The following is a 25,753-nucleotide window of genomic DNA, read 5'->3' as shown; positions in this document are numbered from 1 at the left end:
TGAGGCTGCAAGCATGGGAGGAGCGTTGCAGCAGCGTCCTCCACCTAGAGGGAATCCATGGGATTGGGCAGGCTGAGGCAGGAGTGAGCCCACCTGCAGATGCCGGTAAGTGCCCAAACATGAATGCCACATGTAAATATGCAGTTGTGAGTACTGGGCCAAAGGACCCATTAACAATCCCCCCCCCAGGCAGTGCATGTGTGGGCCAAAGGACCCATTAACAATCCCCCCCCCCAGGCAGTGCATGTGTGGGCCAAAGGACCCATTAACAATCCCCCCCCCAGGCAGTGCATGTGTGGGCCAAAGGACCCATTAACAATCCCCCCCCCAGGCAGTGCATGTGTGGGCCAAAGGAACCATTAACAATCCCCCCCCCCAGGCAGTGCATGTGTGGGCCAAAGGACCCATTAACAATCCCCCCCCCAGGCAGTGCATGTGTGGGCCAAAGGACCCATTAACAATCCCCCCCCAGGCAGTGCATGTGTGGGCCAAAGGACCCATTAACAATCCCCCCCCCAGGCAGTGCATGTGTGGGCCAAAGGACCCATTATGATCCGTATGGCAACCAATATCACTGAATGCAGACACCAGCAATCAGATGCATGTGACTAACACTATTCAATGTACAATCTTAATGACGCATGTGATGCACCCATCTGCCACCACAACAACACTAATTGCATGCCCTTTGTGTCCCCACAGCCGTTTCAAGTGACAGTGATACTGCACAACAGGCCAGCCAATCAGCATCGGCAAGTACACTAGCCACCGCCACCACACAGGAGGATGCTGCCGGCAGTTCTGCACCTCTGGCCACATTACCAGCCACTACAGATGTGCAGCACACCACCACCAACATCCCCACCATCTCCACACTGGCTGAGTCCAGACAGGTGCCACAGGAACCTATCATGGCCACCCAACACAACACCGAAGGCAGCAGCACTGCAGAGGGGGCGGCCTGCAGTGATAACAGTGCCCCGCAAGAGCACTCGAAAACGGGGCCACAGGGGGAGATGCCCACATTGGAAGACCTGGGCTCCTTCCATGAGCTGGGGTTCAGCCCCACTTCACTGGGGAGTCCCATGAGGTCGCCCACCCCATCCATGGCCGAACTGAATGCCTGCATGCAGCGGATGGAGGACCAGCAGGCTACCCTCACCCAGCTGGTGGAGAGGCAGCTAGAGGAATCCAGGCTGCAGAGGGAGAGCTACAGCGCCTCAGTGCGTCGCCTGTCGAGGTCCATAGGACGCTTTGCGAGCACCATAGTGACCCTTGCACGCCATGTGCGGGAGGGCAATGACCACACCTCCAGGCTTGTGGAGGCCATGTTGGTTGGCCAACAGGCAAATCTGGCACGGATGCCCTCAATCCCTGATTCTGGCCAATCAAACACTACCACCCCATCCAGCTCCACTACTGCCAGTCCAAGGAGGCGCTCGAGTAGGCTAACGGGTCCCTTGGGCAAGGTTGCACAGAAGCGCACACGGAAGTGATGGCATGTGTGTGGGGCAGTGCAGGACACATGTGGACTACAAGGGTGTGAGAGGGGTGGTCACGTTTGGGTGGTGGGGTAGGTAGTTTTGGGGGTTTGGACAATGGGCTCTGGGTGGGGGTGGGCACGTTTGGGTGGTGGGTGGCCCCGGGTGTACAGCTTCCCTAACCAATGCACCTTCTTCCCTGTTGTGATTACATCAATACATCACCATTTCAAATCAAGACATACATGTGTGGACATTGATCATTTATTTTGCAGTGCAACTATTAATTCATTGTCGTCACCATGTTTGTGCATTACTGTGAATGTGCTGTGACTCAAAAGTAAATGCGAATCAGGGCATCCCGTGCTCTCTGGCCATCATGTGCACCCCCAGGGGGAGGCGGTGCCATCCCATCCCCATCTCCATCTCCATCCCCATCTCCATCCCCATCCCCATCCCCATCTCAATCCCCATCCCCATCCCCATCTTCCTCATCTGCGTCTGGTGGCATTGGGATGTTCCTGCGCAGGCATATATTGTGCAGCATGGCACATACCAGCGTGATTTTGCCCGTCTTCACTGGGCTGTACAGCAGTGATCCGCCAGATCTGCTCAGACAGCGGAAACGGGCCTTCAGCAGTCCAAATGTCCTCTCAATCATTCCACGTGTGCGGATATGTGCCCTATTGTATGCCTCTTCATGCCTGTTCCTTGGTCTCCGTACAGGTGTCATCAACCATGGCGTGAGTGCATATCCCGCATCACCTACATGGGATGTAGATGGGGGAACATGTCAGTGTTTGTGGCATCATGTCCTCATCTGCTGCTGTGCATTCTTGTATCATCATTCATTCATGCATATGAACCATGCAGTGTCTGGAGGTATGTTTTGGCCATCACGAGGAATGTCGCTGACTGCATATGGGCCTACACATTAACTTGCATGTTTGCTGTGCCCTGCGGGTGACATTTGATTGTGTGCATGTCATGGTGCAGTGCTGTCCACACATGGCAGAGTGACTCCACTGTACGGAAGTAGTAAATACTCGTCGTATCATATGCACGCCTCTCGTGCTTTTTGGGGCAGTGTTTCAATTGAGGGTGGGTGTCTGCAGTGGCACAGGGTTCATGGGACAGTGACGGGATTGGCTGTGGCAGCGTGTGCACGGGCACATTGTGGTGCCCTGTCATGTCTTCCTTCATGATGTTTGGCATCCGCTGTGTATTTGGTAGATGGAAGGGGGGTGATGCATGTGCGGTCACAGCGGCACACTCACAATGCTCATTGCCTGGACACACACACACCACTCCGACAGGGTTGTAGCATCGTCAGCTGTACTCACCCAATAGCCATGTGCTTTGTCCGGCATAGCATTCCATGTACCGTGGCAACGTGGAATTCCGCAGTACCATTGAGTCATGTGATGAGCCTGGGAAACGTGCGCAGCAGTGTGTAATCAGTTGCATGGCATCACAAACCATCTGGACATTCAAAGAGTGATACTGTTTCCTATTGCGGAACACCGCCTCAATTGCATGTGGTACTGTCAGCTCGACGTGGGTGCAGTCAACTGCGCCTATGCAATTTGGCATGCCTGCCATGGCATGGAAGGCCAACTTGGTGGCAATGACCTCGGGGAGGGTGCGGGGTAGGGCTATGTGTTCCGACACATGGCGCAACAGGGCATCCAGTACCTGTACCAGGACTTTTGAGAAACACGGTTGTGATATGCCTTGCAGCTCATCAACCGTGTGTTGATAGGTGCCAGTGCCAAGGAAATGCAGAACTGAGACAACCTTCAAGAGGGGGGGGGTGGCGGTGGGGGTGTCAATTAGGCTGCTGATGTTGGCCTCAATCATGGCGGTGATGTGCATGATTGTTGCACGGTCCAGCCGGTATAGGGTGTGGATCTGTCCTGGGGTGAGGTTCCAGGGTGAGGCCCTGATGCGTGGTATTGGTGGCTGGCGGCGGGGTCGGGCTGGCTGGGCAATGGGGTTTGCCATAGCTGCAGGGTTGGCTGGTTGCCGCCTGCGCCTCCTCCGCCTACGCCTCCTCCTCTGCGCCATTGCTGCCACCATGTGCAGTACTGCCTGTTGGTTGAGTAGGCCCAGTCCCAGTGCTACTAGCCCTGCTGCCTGCATGGTTCTGTGTTGTGTTGGGCTGGGTGTGGCCCTTTTGTAGGCTCCCAGTGGCCTGCTAGGTCCAGCTGGGCTGATTTGGTGCACCTGTGCCCTGATTCAGTTCAGCCGGCAGTGTATAACGCCATGTTCGCGGTGGCGGCGGTTCCGCCACCGTGATCACGGTATTTCCGCCATTTTTTTCCCGGTATTTCCGTGTCCGCGCTAGTTGTGATGCTCACGGTGTTTCGTGTTGCCGGTAACGGAGGGGTTTCCGTGCAGGCGGAATTAAGGGGAACCCTATTTCCGCGGTGGCGGTTTAGGGTGGTGCTATTACCGGGGCCGCGGGTCATGATTGCGCGGACATGCAAACGGTGCCGGTATGGTTTTACCGGCAGTGTTAATTCCGGACCGGAGTACTTGTAATGAGGCCCAATGTGTTTGTTTTTGATTTACATTTTGATTGACTTTGCACCCGTTCTTTTGGATTTCACCTTTCATTAGAATTTTTTTTTTTTTTCCTGTTACTTTGTGTATTCATTTAGGTGTTTCTTTTTTTTTCCTTCTTACATTTTAATACATTGTTCTTTTGATTCTATTGTGTGGACGTCTCTCATTGGTTTGTTGACTGTCACAATCTGGGTTTTCACAGTCATGTGTTGCCATTGTGTGAGTCTGACGGACTTGGACTCATGCGCATACTGCTCATTGGTTATGTATCATGTAATGGGTATTTGATTTTTGAATGGATGTGTACCTTGGATGTGTGTATGGACTGGGGTGACATGGGGTGGGATGTGGTTGCCCATGGGATCCTGGGATCTGTATTGTGATTTCCTATTGGTAGGGGAACATCTGTGTGGGCCTGGTGGAGGGTGCCCCACAGTGCTGGGGGGTGGGGGTGGTGGGAGGCATGAGTGGAACATAAGTGGGGGCCTGCTGGCAGGTGCCCCACAGTGCTGGGGGGTGGGTGTGGTGGGAGGCATGAGTGGGACATAAGTGGGGGCCTGCTGGCAGGTGCCCCACAGTGCTGGGGGGTGGGGGTGGTGGGAGGCATGAGTGGGACATGGGTGGGGGCCTGGTGGAGGGTGCCCCATGACTGCTGGGGGGTGGGTGTGGTGGGAGGCATGAGTGGGACATAAGTGGGGGCCTGCTGGCAGGTGCCCCACAGTGCTGGGGGGTGGGGGTGGTGGGAGGCATGAGTGGGACATGAGTGGGGGCCTGCTGGCAGGTGCCCCACAGTGCTGGGGGGTGGGTGTGGTGGGAGGCATGAGTGGGACATGAGTGGGGGCCTGCTGGCAGGTGCCCCACAGTGCTGGGGGGTGGGTGTGGTGGGAGGCATGAGTGGGACATGAGTGGGGGCCTGCTGGCAGATGCCCCACAGTGCTGGGGGGTGGGGGTGGTGGGAGGCATGAGTGGGACATGAGTGGGGGCCTGCTGGCAGGTGCCCCACAGTGCTGGGGGGTGGGGGTGGTGGGAGGCATGAGTGGGACATGAGTGGGGGCCTGCTGGCAGGTGCCCCACAGTGCTGGGGGGTGGGGGTGGTGGGAGGCATGAGTGGGACATGAGTGGGGGCCTGCTGGCAGGTGCCCCACAGTGCTGGGGGGTGGGGGTGGTGGGAGGCATGAGTGGGACATGAGTGGGGGCCTGCTGGCAGGTGCCCCACAGTGCTGGGGGGTGGGTGTGGTGGGAGGCATGAGTGGGACATGAGTGGGGGCCTGCTGGCAGGTGCCCCACAGTGCTGGGGGGTGGGTGTGGTGGGAGGCATGAGTGGGACATGAGTGGGGGCCTGCTGGCAGGTGCCCCACAGTGCTGGGGGGTGGAGGTGGAGGGAGGCATGAGTGGGACATGAGTGGGGGCCTGCTGGCAGGTGCCCCACAGTGCTGGGGGGTGGGGGTGGTGGGAGGCATGAGTGGGACATGAGTGGGGGCCTGCTGGCAGGTGCCCCACAGTGCTGGGGGGTGGGGGTGGTGGGAGGCATGAGTGGGACATGAGTGGGGGCCTGCTGGCAGGTGCCCCACAGTGCTGGGGGGTGGGGGTGGTGGGAGGCATGAGTGGGACATGAGTGGGGGCCTGCTGGCAGGTGCCCCACAGTGCTGGGGGGTGGGGGTGGTGGGAGGCATGAGTGGGACATGAGTGGGGGCCTGCTGGCAGGTGCCCCACAGTGCTGGGGGGTGGGTGTGGTGGGAGGCATGAGTGGGACATAAGTGGGGGCCTGCTGGCAGGTGCCCCACAGTGCTGGGGGGTGGGGGTGGTGGGAGGCATGAGTGGGACATAAGTGGGGGCCTGCTGGCAGGTGCCCCACAGTGCTGGGGGTGGGTGTGGTGGGAGGCATGAGTGGAACATAAGTGGGGGCCTGCTGGCAGGTGCCCCACAGTGCTGGGGGGTGGGGGTGGTGGGAGGCATGAGTGGGACATGGGTGGGGGCCTGGTGGAGGGTGCCCCATGACTGCTGGGGGGTGGGTGTGGTGGGAGGCATGAGTGGAACATAAGTGGGGGCCTGCTGGCAGGTGCCCCACAGTGCTGGGTGGTGGGTGTGGTGGGAGGCATGAGTGGGACATAAGTGGGGGCCTGCTGGCAGGTGCCCCACAGTGCTGGGGGGTGGGGGTGGTGGGAGGCATGAGTGGGACATGGGTGGGGGCCTGCTGGCTCGTGCCCCATGACTGCTGGGGGGTGGGAGTCATGAGCAGGTGTGCAGGGTAATCACCTGTGGTGTGGACTGCATGCAGGGGACGTGGAGGCTGTACAGGGAAGACCTGTGAAGACCCAACGATCGGAGTAGCGTGTTCAAATATCCACGCCCCCCTGAAATGGACGTAGCCTAGCTTTTCGCGTGTGAAACTTCCCGCGCACCCCTGTAATGGACGTACCCTGGCTTTTCGCGTGTGGGACTTCCCGCGCACCCCTGGAATTCCCGTAGCCTAGCTTTTCGCGTGTGAAACTTCCCGCGCACCCCTGTAGTGGACGTACCCTGGCTTTTCGCGTGTGGGACTTCCCGCGCACCCCTGGAATTCCCGTAGCCTAGCTTTTCGCGTGTGAAACTTCCCGCGCACCCCTGTAATGGACGTAGCCTGGCTTTTCGCGTGTGGGACTTCCCGCGCACCCCTGGTATTCCCGTAGCCTAGCTTTTCGCGTGTGAAACTTCCCGCGCACCCCTGTAATGGACGTAGCCTGGCTTTTCGCGTGTGGGACTTCCCGCGCACCCCTGGTATTCCCGTAGCCTAGCTTTTCGCGTGTGAAACTTCCCGCGCACCCCTGTAATGGACGTAGCCTGGCTTTTCGCGTGTGGGACTTCCCGCGCACCCCTGGTATTCCCGTAGCCTAGCTTTTCGCGTGTGAAACTTCCCGCGCACCCCTGTAATGGACGTAGCCTGGCTTTTCGCGTGTGGGACTTCCCGCGCACCCCTGGTATTCCCGTAGCCTAGCTTTTCGCGTGTGAAACTTCCCGCGCACCCCTGTAATGGACGTAGCCTGGCTTTTCGCGTGTGGGACTTCCCGCGCACCCCTGGTATTCCCGTAGCCTAGCTTTTCGCGTGTGAAACTTCCCGCGCACCCCTGTAATGGACGTACCCTGGCTTTTCGCGTGTGGGACTTCCCGCGCACCCCTGTAATGGACGTACCCTGGCTTTTCGCGTGTGGGACTTCCCGCGCACCCCTGTAATGGACGTAGCCTGGCTTTTCGCGTGTGGGACTTCCCGCGCACCCCTGGTATTCCCGTAGCCTAGCTTTTCGCGTGTGAAACTTCCCGCGCACCCCTGTAATGGACGTAGCCTGGCTTTTCGCGTGTGGGACTTCCCGCGCACCCCTGGTATTCCCGTAGCCTGGCTTTTCGCGTGTGAAACTTCCCGCGCACCCCTGTAATGGACGTAGCCTGGCTTTTCGCGTGTGGGACTTCCCGCGCACCCCTGGTATTCCCGTAGCCTAGCTTTTCACGTGTGAAACTTCCCGCGCACCCCTGTAATGGACGTACCCTGGCTTTTCGCGTGTGGGACTTCCCGCGCACCCCTGTAATGGACGTACCCTGGCTTTTCGCGTGTGGGACTTCCCGCGCACCCCTGCAATTCCCGTAGCCTAGCTTTTCGCGTGTGAAACTTCCCGCGCACCCCTGAAATGGACGTAGCCTGGGATTTGACGTGTGACACTTCCCGCGCACCCTTGAAAATCGCATGGGCCGCTTGCCGTGATGGTCCAGGGTTAGCGTAGCCCCTTGCGCTGGTTTGTGATTTTTATGAGATTTCCCAGCGCAAGGGGCGTTCCTGGGGGCGTAACTGGCGCTGCAGCGAGTCGCTGCGCCACTGTGCGCCACGGCTGCCTGGGGAAGCTAAAATCCATGAATACGCTGTGCGCCGGATTCGGTTTTGGCGCACGCAGCTGGCGCAGACTATCGCACGCGCACGCTGTGCGCCAGCCGCATGCGCTACTTGTGCGCTGAATTCTATGAATTACCCTGCTGATGTTAGCTTTGATTCACCTCAGATTACAATAAGTACTTAAAACAGACTATGAAGAGCTCTTTGCAGGAAAACCCATTTTTGTTTTTGGAGATCTGCTTCAATTAACACCAGTAAAAGATGAGTCTATTTTTAAAACATTCGGACACAAACACTGCCGTAAAACTGTTGGCAGCATTGGAAATGTCAACCTTTGGCAACATTTCCAATACAGAGAATTAACAGAAAACATGCAGCAATCTGCAGATCTCACTTATGCCAACATTTTAAAAAAGTATCAGAGTTGGTATACTTTCTAAACAAGCAGAAGCAATATTGAAAACCCGGCACATTAATGCACTTTATGGCGATAATGCATGTGCTACAGATGTTATGGAACAATTAGCCCACAAAAAATGTCAATTGTATGGCCTTAATGCCAACTCTTGCAAGCTGTTTCAAATTCAATGAAATCATGCTAAGTAAAGAAATGCAACTAATCATGGAAATTAGCGCCACAGACAAACTAGATGTACATGGTATGACTCTACCCATGTGTGACCAAGCCACAACAAGACTAAATAGTTTAGAAAAATCAATCTCAAACACAGCAGGCTTAGAAAAGATATTACAATTATCCTTAAATTGCAGATTAATGCTTAAACGTAACCTTGACGTGGACCAAGGACTAGTTAATGGAGCACTGGGTACAGTTGTTGGCTTTCAAACATACCCACGTGACAACAAAATTCAGTTGGTCAATATACCCTTTGACAAACTTTCAGAAGTAAAAAGGATAGGACGCTCAACAGCTAGATTCCTTCTCTTGAAAGATATGTATGTACGCAGAGAACAATTTTCTCTAACTCTTGCATAAGAAGTCACGATTCATAAATCACAAGGTCTTACCCTAGACGAAGCAATGGTAGACATTGGTAACACAGTCTTTAAAGAAGGCATGAGCTACGTAGCACTATCACGCGTACGTTCACTTGACGGTCTATTTCTAATCAACTTTGATGCAAGTAAAATAAACGCTGATATTCCTTGCATTTTAGAATATAATAGACTTCGCTCACTATACACCCCCCACCTAAACACATATTCTGTTCCACAAAAAGTAAAACGTTATAAAAGAAAAATAAATCAAACACAAATGCATCAGGATGTCACTGCAAATCGTACAAAGAGAGTAAAAGAAACTAATACTTCATCAAGTACCACAAGCAAAAAAGAATCAATCAGGGAAAGTAAAACAGGTACTTTTTTAAAGAAGGAAGACAAACTCCAAAAAAAGCAGTTAGATACATAACTACCTGGACCATTTACATTCTCAAATACAGTTGGTGTAAGTTGCTACGCAAATGTAGCAATGAATATTCTATTTCAATTACCACCAATTGTTGACAACATTTACTTACACAGTACAGACCCATTGTGTTTGCAAATGTTAGTACTTCACAGAAATGCAACAAACAATCCTGACAACACATATATAGGGTTTATGGAATAAGACAACAATTTGACTACTGTGCTGGAATGATGAAATTCACTATAAACTTACAGGAAGATCCACAAGAATTTCTAATGTACTTACTACAAGTACTGGAAACAGCGAGTGTTTGACAACGTCTTCAGAACACCCCCATTTTGTTTATTTACGAACATTTTAGGACACCGCAAGTGTTCTTAGAACACATTCAACGTGACAGAGAACAATACGGACAGCTTCCTCAGAACACCCCATTCTGTTTATTTGCGAACATTTCAGGTCACCGCGAGTGTTCTTAGAACACATTCAACGTGACAGAGAATAATACGGACAGCGTCCTCAGAACACCCACATTCTGTTTATTTGCGAACATTTCAGGACACCGTGGGCCTCATTACGACCCAGGTGGTAAGTTACCGCCTGGGTCGTACCTTTACCGCCATTGCGTAAACTGCGTTTACGCCATGGTGGTTGGCGGATTACTGCCCCATTCCAAGGTGAGTGGGGCGGTAAATCCCCATTTCCCATTTTACCCTTCCCCATTCCCATTTTTGCCCCATAGGGCATAATGGGAGTGGGGAAGGCGCTAATTACGCCACCGTAAATTACGGTGGCGTAATTAGCACCATGATCCCTTAGCGCCATGGATTTTAACGCCTGCAAAAAGCAGGCGTTAAACTCACCATGGCGCTAAGGGACCTCGGAATCAGGCGTTAAGGGTCGGCGCCATTTACGGCCCCGTTAACCGCTTAACGCCTGACTCGTAATGAGGCCACGTGAGTGTTCTTAGAAGCGTCTTCAGAACACCACCATCTTGTTTATTTGCAAACATTTCAGGACACCGCGAGTGTTCTTAGAACACATTCAACTTGACAGAGAACAATACGGACAGCGTCCTCAGGACACCCCCATTTTGTTTATTTGCGAACATTTCAGGACACCGCAAGTGTTCTTAGAACACATTCAACTTGCCAGCCACAAACCCCCATTCATATTTGCGAACATTTCAGGACACAGTGAGTGTTCGACAAAGTCTTCAGAACACCCCCATTTTGTATATTTACGTACATTTCAGGACACCGCAAGTGTTCTTAGAACACATTCAACTTGACAGAGAACAATACGGACAGTGTCCTCAGGACACCCCCTACGAACATACCCCGGACACCGCAAGTGTTCTTAGAAACGTCTTCAGAACACCCCCATTTTGTTTATTTGCAAACATTTCAGGACACCGCAAGTGTTCTTAGAACACATTCAACGTGACAGAGAACAATACGGACAGTGTCCTCAGGAAACCCCCATTTTGTTTATTTGCAAACATTTCAGGACACTGCAAGTGTTCTTAAAACACATTCAGCGTGACAGAGAACAATACGGACAGCGTCCTCAGGAAACCCCCATTTTGTTTATTTGCGAACATTTCAGGACACCGCGAGTGTTCTTAGAACACATTCAACTTGTCAGCGAACAATACGGACTACGCCTTCAGGACACCCCCTATGAACATTCCAGGACACCGCAAGTGTTCTAAGAAACGTCTTCAGAACACCCCCATTTTGCTTATTAGCGAACATTTCAGGACACCGCAAGTGTTCTTAGAACACATTCAACTTGACAGAGAACAATACGGACAGTGTCATCAGGACACCCCCCATTTTGTTTATTTGTGAACATTTCAGGACACCGCGAGTGTTCTTAAAACACATTCAGCGTGACAGAGAACAATACGGACAGCGTCCTCAGAACACCCCCATGTTGTTTATTTGCAAACATTTCAGGACACCGCGAGTGTACTTAGAAGCGTCTTCAGAACACCACCATCTTGTTTGTTTGCAAACATTTCAGGACAACGCGAGTGTTCTTAGAACACATTCAACGTGACAGAAAACAATACAGACAGCATCCTCAGAACACCCCCATCTTGTTAATTTGTGAACATTTCAGGACACCGCAAGTGTTCTTAGAACACATTCAACTTGACAGAGAACAATACGGACAGCGTCCTCAGGACACCCATTTTTGTTTATTTGCGAACATTTCAGGACACCGCGAGTATTCTTAGAACACATTCAACTTGCCAGCCACAACCCCCCATTCATATTTGCGAACATTTCAGGACACAGCGAGTGTTCGACAACGTATTCAGAACACCCCCATTTTGTATATTTACGAACATTTCAGGACACCGCGAGTGTTCTTAGAACACATTCAACTTGACAGAGAACAATACGGACAGCGTCCTCAGGACACCCCCTACGAACATTCCCCGGACACTGCGAGTGTTCTTAGAAAAGTCTTCAGAACACCCCCATTTTGTTTATTTGCGAACATCTCAGGACACCGCGAGTGTTCTTAGAACACTTTCAACGTGACAGAGAACAATACGGACAGCGTCCTCAGAACACCCCCATTTTGTTTATTTGCGAACATTTCAGGACACCGCGAGTTTTCTTAGAAGCGTGTTCAGAACACCACCATCTTGTTTATTTGCGAAGATTTCAGGACACCGCAAGTGTTCTTAGAACACATTCAACTTGACAGAGAACAGTACGGACAGGTTCCTCAGGACACCCTCTATGAACATTCCCCGGACACTGCGAGTGTTCTTAGAAACGTCTTCAGAACACCCCCATTTTGTTTATTTGCAAACATTTCAGGACACCGCGAGTGTTCTTAGAACACATTCAACTTGCCAGCCACAAGCCCCCATTCATATTTGCGAACATTTCAGGACACAGCGAGTGTTCGACAACGTCTTCAGAACACCCCCATTTTGTGTATTTGCGAACATTTCAGAACACCACGAGTGTTCTTAGAACACATTCAACGTGACAGAGAACAATACGGACAGCGTCCTCAGAACACCCCCATTTTGTTTATTTGCAAACATTTCAGAACAGCGCAAGTTTTCTTAGAAGCGTCTTCAGAACACCACCATCTTGTTTATTTGCAAACATTTCAGGACACCGCGAGAGTTCTTAGAACACATTCAACTTGACAGAGAACAATACGGACAGCGTCCTCAGGACACCCCCATTTTGTTTATTTGCAAACATTTCAGGACACCGCGAGTGTTCTTAGAATACATTCAACTTGCCAGCCACAACCCCCCATTCATATTTGTGAACATTTCAGGAAACAGCGAGTGTTCGACAACGTCTTCAGAACATCCCCATTTTGTGTATTTGCAAACATTTCAGGACACCGCGAGTGTTCATAGAACACATTCAACTTGACCGAGAACAATACGGACAGCGTCCTCAGGACACCCCGATTTTGTTTATTTGCAAACATTTCAGGACACCGTGAGTGTTCTTAGAACACATTCAACTTGCCAGCCACAAGCCCCCATTCATATTTGCGAACATTTCAGGACACAGCGAGTGTTCGACAACGTCTTCAGAACACCCCCATTTTGTGTATTTGCGAAGATTTCAGGACAGCGCGAATGTTCTTAGAACACATTCAACTTGACAGAGAACAATACCGACAGCATCCTCAGGACACCACCTACGAACATTCCCCGGACACCGCGAGTGTTCTTAGAAACGTCTTCAGTACACCCCCATTTTGTTTATTTGCAAACATTTCAGGACACTGCAAGTGTTCTTAGAACACATTCAATGTGACAGAGAACAATACGGACAGCGTCCTCAGAACACCCCCATTTTGTTTATTTGCAAACATTTCAGGACAGCGCGAGTTTTCTTAGAAGCGTCTTCAGAACACCACCATCTTGTTTATTTGCAAACATTTCAGGACACTGCAAGTGTTCTTAGAAACGTTTTCAGAACACCGACATCTTGTTAATTTGCGAACATTTCAGGACACCGCGAGTGTTCTTAGAACACATTCAACGTGACAGAGAACAATACGGACAGCGTCCTCAGAACACCCCCATTTTGTTTATTTGCGAACATTTCTGGACACCGCGAGAGTTCTTAGAACACATTCAACTTGACAGAGAACAATACGGACAGCGTCCTCAGGACACCCCCATTTTGTTTATTTGCAAACATTTCAGGACACCGCGAGTGTTCTTAGAACACATTCAACTTGCCAGCCACAACCCCCCATTCATATTTGTGAACATTTCAGGAAACAGCGAGTGTTCGACAACGTCTTCAGAACATCCCCATTTTGTGTATTTGCGAACATTTCAGGACACCGCGAGTGTTCATAGAACACATTCAACTTGACCGAGAACAATACGGACAGCGTCCTCAGGACACCGCCTGCAAACATTCCCTGGACACCGCGAGTGTTCTTAGAAACGTCTTCAAAACACCCCCATTTTGTTTATTTGCGTACATTTCAGGACACCACGAGTGTTCTTAGAACACATTCAACGTGACAGGGAACAATACGGACAGCGTCCTCAGAACACCCCGATTTTGTTTATTTGCAAACATTTCAGGACACCGTGAGTGTTCTTAGAACACATTCAACTTGCCAGCCACAAGCCCCCATTCATATTTGCGAACATTTCAGGACACAGCGAGTGTTCGACAACGTCTTCAGAACACCCCCATTTTGTGTATTTGCGAACATTTCAGGACAGCGCGAATGTTCTTAGAACACATTCAACTTGACAGAGAACAATACCGACAGCATCCTCAGGGCACCACCTACGAACATTCCCCGGACACCGCGAGTGTTCTTAGAAACGTCTTCAGTACACCCCCATTTTGTTTATTTCCAAACATTTCAGGACACTGCAAGTGTTCTTAGAACACATTCAACGTGACAGAGAACAATACGGACGGCGTCCTCAGAAAACCCCCATTTTGTTTATTTGTGAACATTTCAGGACACCGCAAGTGTTCTTAGAACACATTCAACTTTCCAGCCACAACCCCCATTCATATTTGCGAACATTTCAGGACACAGCGAGTGTTCTTAGAACACATTCAACTTGACAGAGAACAATACGGACAGCGTCCTCAGGACACCGCCTGCAAACATTCCCCGGACACCGCGAGTGTTCTTAGAAACATCTTCAAAACACCCCCATTTTGTTTATTTGCGTACATTTCAGAACACCACGAGTGTTCTTAGAACACATTCAACGTCAGAACACCCCCATTTTGTGTATTTGCGAACATTTCAGGACAGCGCGAATATTCTTATAACACATTCAACTTGACAGAGAACAATACCGACAACATCCTCAGGACACCCCCTACGAACATTCCCCGGACACCGCGAGTGTTCTTAGAAACGTCTTCAGAACACCCCCATTTTGTTTATTTGCAAACATTTCAGGACACTGCGAGTGTTCATAGAACACATTCAACGTGACAGAGAACAATACGGACAGCGTCCTCAGAACACCCCCATTTTGTTTATTTGCAAACATTTCAGGACACCGCGGGAGTTCTTAGAACACATTTAAATTGACAGAGAACAATACGGACAGCGTCCTCAGGACACCCCCATTTTGTTTATTTGCGAACATTTCAGGACACCGCAAGTGTTCTTAGAACACATTCAACTTTCCAGCCACAACCCCCCATTCAAATTTGCGAACTTTTCAGGACACAGCGAGTGTTCGACAACGTCTTCAGAACACCCCCATTCTGTGTATTTGCGAACATTTCAGGACACTGCGAGTGTTCTTAGAACACATTCAACTTGACAGAGAACAATACGGACAGCGTCCTCAGGACACCGCCTGCAAACATTCCCCGGACACCGCGAGTGTTCTTAGAAACATCTTCAAAACACCCCCATTTTATTTATTTGCGTACATTTCAGAACACCACGAGTGTTCTTAGAACACATTCAACGTCAGAACACCCCCATTTTGTGTATTTGCGAACATTTCAGGACAGCGCGAATATTCTTATAACACATTCAACTTGACAGAGAACAATACCGACAACATCCTCAGGACACCCCCTACGAACATTCCCCGGACACCGCGAGTGTTCTTAGAAACGTCTTCAGAACACCCCCATTTTGTTTATTTGCAAACATTTCAGGACACTGCGAGTGTTCATAGAACACATTCAACGTGACAGAGAACAATACGGACAGCGTCCTCAGAACACCCCCATTTTGTTTATTTGCAAACATTTCAGGACACCGCGGGAGTTCTTAGAACACATTTAAATTGACAGAGAACAATACGGACAGCGTCCTCAGGACACCCCCATTTTGTTTATTTGCGAACATTTCAGGACACCGCAAGTGTTCTTAGAACACATTCAACTTTCCAGCCACAACCCCCCATTCATATTTGCGAACGTTTCAGGACACAGCGAGTGTTCGACAACGTCTTCAGAACACCCCCATTTTGTGTATTTGCGAACATTTCAGGACACCGCGAGTGTTCTTAGAACACATTCAACTTGACAGAGAACAATACGGACAGCGTCCTCAGGACACCGCCTGCAAACATTCCCCGGACACCGCGGGTGTCCTTAGAAACGTCTTCAAAACACCCCCATTTTGTTTATTTGCGTACATTTCAGAACACCACGAGTGTTCTTAGAACACATTCAACGTGACAGAGAACAATACGGACAGCGTCCTCAGAACACCCCCATTTTGTTTATTTGCAAACATTTCTGGACAGCGCGAGTTTTCTTAGAAGAGTCTTCAGAACACCAGCATCTTGTTTATTTGCGAACATTTCAGGACACCGCGAGTGTTCTTAGAAACATTTTCAGAACACCGACATCTTGTTAATTTGCGAACATTTCAGGACACCGCGAGTGTTCTTAGAACAATTTCAATGTGACAGAGAACAATACGGACAGCGTCCTCAGAACACCCCCATTTTGTTTATTTGCAAACATTTCAGGACACCGCGGGAGTTCTTAGAAGCGTCTTCAGAACACCACCATCTTGTTTATTTGCGAACATTTCAGGACACCGCTAGTGTTCTTAGAAGCGTCTTCAGAACACCACCATCTTGTTTATTTGCGAAAATTTCAGGACACCACGAGAGTTCTTAGAACACATTCAACTTGACAGCAAACAATACGGACAGCGTCGTCAGGACACCCCCTATGAACATTCCCCGGACACCGCAAGTTTTCTTAGAAACGTCTTCAGAAAAACCCCATTTTGTTTATTTGCAAACATTTCACGACACCACAAGTGTTCTTAGAACACATTCAACTTGCCAGCCACAACCCCCCATTCATATTTGCGAACATTTTAGGACACAGCGAGTGTTCGACAACGTCTTCAGAACACCCCCATTTTGTATATTTACGAACATTTCAGGACACTGCGAGTGTTCTTAGAACACATTCAACTTGACAGAGAACAATACGGACAGCGTCCTCAGGACACCCCCTACGAACATTCCCCGGACACCGCAAGAGTTCTTAGAAACGTCTTCAGAACACCCCCATTTTGTTTATTTGCGAACATTTCAGGACACCGCGAGTGTTCTTAGAACACATTCAACATGACAGAGAACAATACGGACAGCGTCCTCAGAACACCCCCATTTTGTTTATTTGCGAACATTTCAGGGCACGGCGAGTGTTCTTAGAAGCGATTTCAGACCACCACCATCTTGTTTATTTGCGAACATTTCAGGACACCGCGAGTGTTCTTAGAAGCGTCTTCAGAACACCACCATCTTGTTTATTTGCGAACATTTCAGGGCACCACAAGTTTTCTTAGAACACATTCAACTTGACAGAGAACAATATGGACCGGGTCCTCAGGACACCCCCTATGAACATTCCCCAGACACTGCGAGTGTTCTTAGAAACGTCTTCAGAACACCCCCATTTTGTTTATTTGCAAACATTTCACGACACCGCAAGTGTTCTTAGAACACATTCAACTTGCCAGCCACAACCCCCCATTCATATTTGCGAACATTTTAGGACACAGCGAGTGTTCGACAACGTCTTCAGAACACCCCCATTTTGTATATTTACGAACATTTCAGGACACCGCGAGTGTTCTTAGAACACATTCAACTTGACAGAGAACAATACGGACAGCGTCCTCAGGACACCCCCATTTTGTTTATTTGCGAACATTTCAGGACACCGCAAGTGTTCTTAGAACACATTCAACTTGCCAGCCACAAACCCCCATTCATATTTGCGAACATTTCAGGACACAGTGAGTGTTCGACAAAGTCTTCAGAACACCCCCATTTTGTATATTTACGTACATTTCAGGACACCGCAAGTGTTCTTAGAACACATTCAACTTGACAGAGAACAATACGGACAGTGTCCTCAGGACACCCCCTACGAACATACCCCGGACACCGCAAGTGTTCTTAGAAACGTCTTCAGAACACCCCCATTTTGTTTATTTGCAAACATTTCAGGACACCGCAAGTGTTCTTAGAACACATTCAACGTGACAGAGAACAATACGGACAGTGTCCTCAGGAAACCCCCATTTTGTTTATTTGCAAACATTTCAGGACACTGCAAGTGTTCTTAAAACACATTCAGCGTGACAGAGAACAATACGGACAGCGTCCTCAGGAAACCCCCATTTTGTTTATTTGCGAACATTTCAGGACACCGCGAGTGTTCTTAGAACACATTCAACTTGTCAGCGAACAATACGGACTACGCCTTCAGGACACCCCCTATGAACATTCCAGGACACCGCAAGTGTTCTAAGAAACGTCTTCAGAACACCCCCATTTTGCTTATTAGCGAACATTTCAGGACACCGCAAGTGTTCTTAGAACACATTCAACTTGACAGAGAACAATACGGACAGCGTCATCAGGACACCCCCCATTTTGTTTATTTGCGAACATTTCAGGACACCGCGAGTGTTCTTAAAACACATTCAGCGTGACAGAGAACAATACGGACAGCGTCCTCAGAACACCCCCATGTTGTTTATTTGCAAACATTTCAGGACACCGCGAGTGTACTTAGAAGCGTCTTCAGAACACCACCATCTTGTTTGTTTGCAAACATTTCAGGACAACGCGAGTGTTCTTAGAACACATTCAACGTGACAGAAAACAATACAGACAGCATCCTCAGAACACCCCCATCTTGTTAATTTGTGAACATTTCAGGACACCGCAAGTGTTCTTAGAACACATTCAACTTGACAGAGAACAATACGGACAGCGTCCTCAGGACACCCATTTTTGTTTATTTGCGAACATTTCAGGACACCGCGAGTATTCTTAGAACACATTCAACTTGCCAGCCACAACCCCCCATTCATATTTGCGAACATTTCAGGACACAGCGAGTGTTCGACAACGTATTCAGAACACCCCCATTTTGTATATTTACGAACATTTCAGGACACCGCGAGTGTTCTTAGAACACATTCAACTTGACAGAGAACAATACGGACAGCGTCCTCAGGACACCCCCTACGAACATTCCCCGGACACTGCGAGTGTTCTTAGAAAAGTCTTCAGAACACCCCCATTTTGTTTATTTGCGAACATCTCAGGACACCGCGAGTGTTCTTAGAACACTTTCAACGTGACAGAGAACAATACGGACAGCGTCCTCAGAACACCCCCATTTTGTTTATTTGCGAACATTTCAGGACACCGCGAGTTTTCTTAGAAGCGTCTTCAGAACACCACCATCTTGTTTATTTGCGAAGATTTCAGGACACCGCAAGTGTTCTTAGAACACATTCAACTTGACAGAGAACAGTACGGACAGGTTCCTCAGGACACCCTCTATGAACATTCCCCGGACACTGCGAGTGTTCTTAGAAACGTCTTCAGAACACCCCCATTTTGTTTATTTGCAAACATTTCAGGACACCGCGAGTGTTCTTAGAACACATTCAACTTGCCAGCCACAAGCCCCCATTCATATTTGCGAACATTTCAAGACAAGGCGAGTGTTCGACAATGTCTTCAGAACACCCCCATTTTGTGTATTTGCGAACATTTCAGGACACCGTGAGTGGTCTTAGAACACATTCAACTTGACAGAGAACAATACCGACAGCATCCTCAGGACACCACCTACGAACATTCCCCGGACACCGCGAGTGTTCTTAGAAACGTCTTCAGAACACCCCGATTTTGTTTATTTGCAAACATTTCAGGACACCGTGAGTGTTCTTAGAACACATTCAACTTGCCAGCCACAAGCCCCCATTCATATTTGCGAACATTTCAGGACACAGCGAGTGTTCGACAACGTCTTCAGAACACCCCCATTTTGTGTATTTGCGAACATTTCAGAACACCACGAGTGTTCTTAGAACACATTCAACGTGACAGAGAACAATACGGACAGCGTCCTCAGAACACCCCCATTTTGTTTATTTGCAAACATTTCAGAACAGCGCAAGTTTTCTTAGAAGCGTCTTCAGAACACCACCATCTTGTTTATTTGCAAACATTTCAGGACACCGCGAGAGTTCTTAGAACACATTCAACTTGACAGAGAACAATACGGACAGCGTCCTCAGGACACCCCCATTTTGTTTATTTGCAAACATTTCAGGACACCGCGAGTGTTCTTAGAATACATTCAACTTGCCAGCCACAACCCCCCATTCATATTTGTGAACATTTCAGGAAACAGCGAGTGTTCGACAACGTCTTCAGAACATCCCCATTTTGTGTATTTGCAAAAATTTCAGGACACCGCGAGTGTTCATAGAACACATTCAACTTGACCGAGAACAATACGGACAGCGTCCTCAGGACACCCCGATTTTGTTTATTTGCAAACATTTCAGGACACCGTGAGTGTTCTTAGAACACATTCAACTTGCCAGCCACAAGCCCCCATTCATATTTGCGAACATTTCAGGACACAGCGAGTGTTCGACAACGTCTTCAGAACACCCCCATTTTGTGTATTTGCGAAGATTTCAGGACAGCGCGAATGTTCTTAGAACACATTCAACTTGACAGAGAACAATACCGACAGCATCCTCAGGACACCACCTACGAACATTCCCCGGACACCGCGAGTGTTCTTAGAAACGTCTTCAGTACACCCCCATTTTGTTTATTTGCAAACATTTCAGGACACTGCAAGTGTTCTTAGAACACATTCAATGTGACAGAGAACAATACGGACAGCGTCCTCAGAACACCCCCATTTTGTTTATTTGCAAACATTTCAGGACAGCGCGAGTTTTCTTAGAAGCGTCTTCAGAACACCACCATCTTGTTTATTTGCAAACATTTCAGGACACTGCAAGTGTTCTTAGAAACGTTTTCAGAACACCGACATCTTGTTAATTTGCGAACATTTCAGGACACCGCGAGTGTTCTTAGAACACATTCAACGTGACAGAGAACAATACGGACAGCGTCCTCAGAACACCCCCATTTTGTTTATTTGCGAACATTTCTGGACACCGCGAGAGTTCTTAGAACACATTCAACTTGACAGAGAACAATACGGACAGCGTCCTCAGGACACCCCCATTTTGTTTATTTGCAAACATTTCAGGACACCGCGAGTGTTCTTAGAACACATTCAACTTGCCAGCCACAACCCCCCATTCATATTTGTGAACATTTCAGGAAACAGCGAGTGTTCGACAACGTCTTCAGAACATCCCCATTTTGTGTATTTGCGAACATTTCAGGACACCGCGAGTGTTCATAGAACACATTCAACTTGACCGAGAACAATACGGACAGCGTCCTCAGGACACCGCCTGCAAACATTCCCTGGACACCGCGAGTGTTCTTAGAAACGTCTTCAAAACACCCCCATTTTGTTTATTTGCGTACATTTCAGGACACCACGAGTGTTCTTAGAACACATTCAACGTGACAGGGAACAATACGGACAGCGTCCTCAGAACACCCCGATTTTGTTTATTTGCAAACATTTCAGGACACCGTGAGTGTTCTTAGAACACATTCAACTTGCCAGCCACAAGCCCCCATTCATATTTGCGAACATTTCAGGACACAGCGAGTGTTCGACAACGTCTTCAGAACACCCCCATTTTGTGTATTTGCGAACATTTCAGGACAGCGCGAATGTTCTTAGAACACATTCAACTTGACAGAGAACAATACCGACAGCATCCTCAGGACACCACCTACGAACATTCCCCGGACACCGCGAGTGTTCTTAGAAACGTCTTCAGTACACCCCCATTTTGTTTATTTCCAAACATTTCAGGACACTGCAAGTGTTCTTAGAACACATTCAACGTGACAGAGAACAATACGGACGGCGTCCTCAGAACACCCCCATTTTGTTTATTTGTGAACATTTCAGGACACCGCAAGTGTTCTTAGAACACATTCAACTTTCCAGCCACAACCCCCATTCATATTTGCGAACATTTCAGGACACAGCGAGTGTTCTTAGAACACATTCAACTTGACAGAGAACAATACGGACAGCGTCCTCAGGACACCGCCTGCAAACATTCCCCGGACACCGCGAGTGTTCTTAGAAACATCTTCAAAACACCCCCATTTTGTTTATTTGCGTACATTTCAGAACACCACGAGTGTTCTTAGAACACATTCAACGTCAGAACACCCCCATTTTGTGTATTTGCGAACATTTCAGGACAGCGCGAATATTCTTATAACACATTCAACTTGACAGAGAACAATACCGACAACATCCTCAGGACACCCCCTACGAACATTCCCCGGACACCGCGAGTGTTCTTAGAAACGTCTTCAGAACACCCCCATTTTGTTTATTTGCAAACATTTCAGGACACTGCGAGTGTTCATAGAACACATTCAACGTGACAGAGAACAATACGGACAGCGTCCTCAGAACACCCCCATTTTGTTTATTTGCAAACATTTCAGGACACCGCGGGAGTTCTTAGAACACATTTAAATTGACAGAGAACAATACGGACAGCGTCCTCAGGACACCCCCATTTTGTTTATTTGCGAACATTTCAGGACACCGCAAGTGTTCTTAGAACACATTCAACTTTCCAGCCACAACCCCCCATTCAAATTTGCGAACTTTTCAGGACACAGCGAGTGTTCGACAACATCTTCAGAACACCCCCATTCTGTGTATTTGCGAACATTTCAGGACACTGCGAGTGTTCTTAGAACACATTCAACTTGACAGAGAACAATACGGACAGCGTCCTCAGGACACCGCCTGCAAACATTCCCCGGACACCGCGAGTGTTCTTAGAAACATCTTCAAAACACCCCCATTTTGTTTATTTGCGTACATTTCAGAACACCACGAGTGTTCTTAGAACACATTCAACGTCAGAACACCCCCATTTTGTGTATTTGCGAACATTTCAGGACAGCGCGAATATTCTTATAACACATTCAACTTGACAGAGAACAATACCGACAACATCCTCAGGACACCCCCTACGAACATTCCCCGGACACCGCGAGTGTTCTTAGAAACGTCTTCAGAACACCCCCATTTTGTTTATTTGCAAACATTTCAGGACACTGCGAGTGTTCATAGAACACATTCAACGTGACAGAGAACAATACGGACAGCGTCCTCAGAACACCCCCATTTTGTTTATTTGCAAACATTTCAGGACACCGCGGGAGTTCTTAGAACACATTTAAATTGACAGAGAACAATACGGACAGCGTCCTCAGGACACCCCCATTTTGTTTATTTGCGAACATTTCAGGACACCGCAAGTGTTCTTAGAACACATTCAACTTTCCAGCCACAACCCCCCATTCATATTTGCGAACGTTTCAGGACACAGCGAGTGTTCGACAACGTCTTCAGAACACCCCCATTTTGTGTATTTGCGAACATTTCAGGACACCGCGAGTGTTCTTAGAACACATTCAACTTGACAGAGAACAATACGGACAGCGTCCTCAGGACACCGCCTGCAAACATTCCCCGGACACCGCGGGTGTCCTTAGAAACGTCTTCAAAACACCCCCATTTTGTTTATTTGCGTACATTTCAGAACACCACGAGTGTTCTTAGAACACATTCAACGTGACAGAGAACAATACGGACAGCGTCCTCAGAACACCCCCATTTTGTTTATTTGCAAACATTTCTGGACAGCGCGAGTTTTCTTAGAAGAGTCTTCAGAACACCGCCATCTTGTTTATTTGCGAACATTTCAGGACACCGCGAGTGTTCTTAGAAACATTTTCAGAACACCGACATCTTGTTAATTTGCGAACATTTCAGGACACCGCGAGTGTTCTTAGAACAATTTCAATGTGACAGAGAACAATACGGACAGCGTCCTCAGAACACCCCCATTTTGTTTATTTGCAAACATTTCAGGACACCGCGGGAGTTCTTAGAAGCGTCTTCAGAACACCACCATCTTGTTTATTTGCGAACATTTCAGGACACCGCTAGTGTTCTTAGAAGCGTCTTCAGAACACCACCATCTTGTTTATTTGCGAAAATTTCAGGACACCACGAGAGTTCTTAGAACACATTCAACTTGACAGCAAACAATACGGACAGCGTCGTCAGGACACCCCCTATGAACATTCCCCGGACACCGCAAGTTTTCTTAGAAACGTCTTCAGAAAAACCCCATTTTGTTTATTTGCAAACATTTCACGACACCACAAGTGTTCTTAGAACACATTCAACTTGCCAGCCACAACCCCCCATTCATATTTGCGAACATTTTAGGACACAGCGAGTGTTCGACAACGTCTTCAGAACACCCCCATTTTGTATATTTACGAACATTTCAGGACACCGCGAGTGTTCTTAGAACACATTCAACTTGACAGAGAACAATACGGACAGCGTCCTCAGGACACCCCCTACGAACATTCCCCGGACACCGCAAGAGTTCTTAGAAACGTCTTCAGAACACCCCCATTTTGTTTATTTGCGAACATTTCAGGACACCGCGAGTGTTCTTAGAACACATTCAACATGACAGAGAACAATACGGACAGCGTCCTCAGAACACCCCCATTTTGTTTATTTGCGAACATTTCAGGGCACGGCGAGTGTTCTTAGAAGCGATTTCAGACCACCACCATCTTGTTTATTTGCGAACATTTCAGGACACCGCGAGTGTTCTTAGAAGCGTCTTCAGAACACCACCATCTTGTTTATTTGCGAACATTTCAGGGCACCACAAGTTTTCTTAGAACACATTCAACTTGACAGAGAACAATATGGACCGGGTCCTCAGGACACCCCCTATGAACATTCCCCAGACACTGCGAGTGTTCTTAGAAACGTCTTCAGAACACCCCCATTTTGTTTATTTGCAAACATTTCACGACACCGCAAGTGTTCTTAGAACACATTCAACTTGCCAGCCACAACCCCCCATTCATATTTGCGAACATTTTAGGACACAGCGAGTGTTCGACAACGTCTTCAGAACACCCCCATTTTGTATATTTACGAACATTTCAGGACACCGCGAGTGTTCTTAGAACACATACAACTTGACAGAGAACAATACGGACAGCGTCCTCAGGACACCCCCTACGAACATTCCCCGGACACCGCAAGAGTTCTTAGAAACGTCTTCAGAACACCCCCATTTTGTTTATTTGCGAACATTTCAGGACACCGCGAGTGTTCTTAGAACACATTCAACATGACAGAGAACAATACGGACAGCGTCCTCAGAACACCCCCATTTTGTTTATTTGCGAACATTTCAGGACACGGCGAGTTTTCTTAGAAGCGTTTTCAGACCTCCACCATCTTGTTTATTTGCGAACATTTCAGGACACCGCAAGTGTTCTTAGAAGCGTCTTCAGAACACCACCATCTTGTTTATTTGCGACCATTTCAGGGCACCACAAGTTTTCTTAGAACACATTCAACTTGACAGAGAACAATATGGACCGGGTCCTCAGGACACCCCCTATGAACATTCCCCAGACACTGCGAGTGTTCTTAGAAACGTCTTCAGAACACCCCCATTTTGTTTATTTGCAAACATTTCAGGACACCGGGAGTGTTCTTACAACACATTCAACTTGCCAGCCACAACCCCCCATTCATATTTGCGAACATTTCAGGACACAGCAAGTGTTCGACAATGTCTTCAGAAAACCCCCATTTTGTGTATTTGCGAACATTTCAGGACACCGCGAGTGTTCTTAGAACACATTCAACTTGACAGAGAACAATACCGACAGCGTTCTCAGGACACCCCCTACGAACATTCCCCGGACACCGCGATTGTTCTTAGAAACGTCTTCAGAACACCCCCATTTTGTTTATTTGCAAACATTTCAGGACACTGCGAGTGTTCTTAGAACACATTCAACGTGACAGAGAACAATACGGGCAGCGTCCTCAGAACACCCCCATTTTGTTTATTTGTGAACATTTC

The sequence above is a fragment of the Ambystoma mexicanum genome, chromosome 4q, assembly GCF_040938575.1.
Source record: "Ambystoma mexicanum isolate Mex_15411 chromosome 4q, UKY_AmexF1_1, whole genome shotgun sequence".
NCBI lineage: Eukaryota > Metazoa > Chordata > Amphibia > Caudata > Ambystomatidae > Ambystoma > Ambystoma mexicanum.
This window is presented reverse-complemented; position numbering follows the sequence as displayed.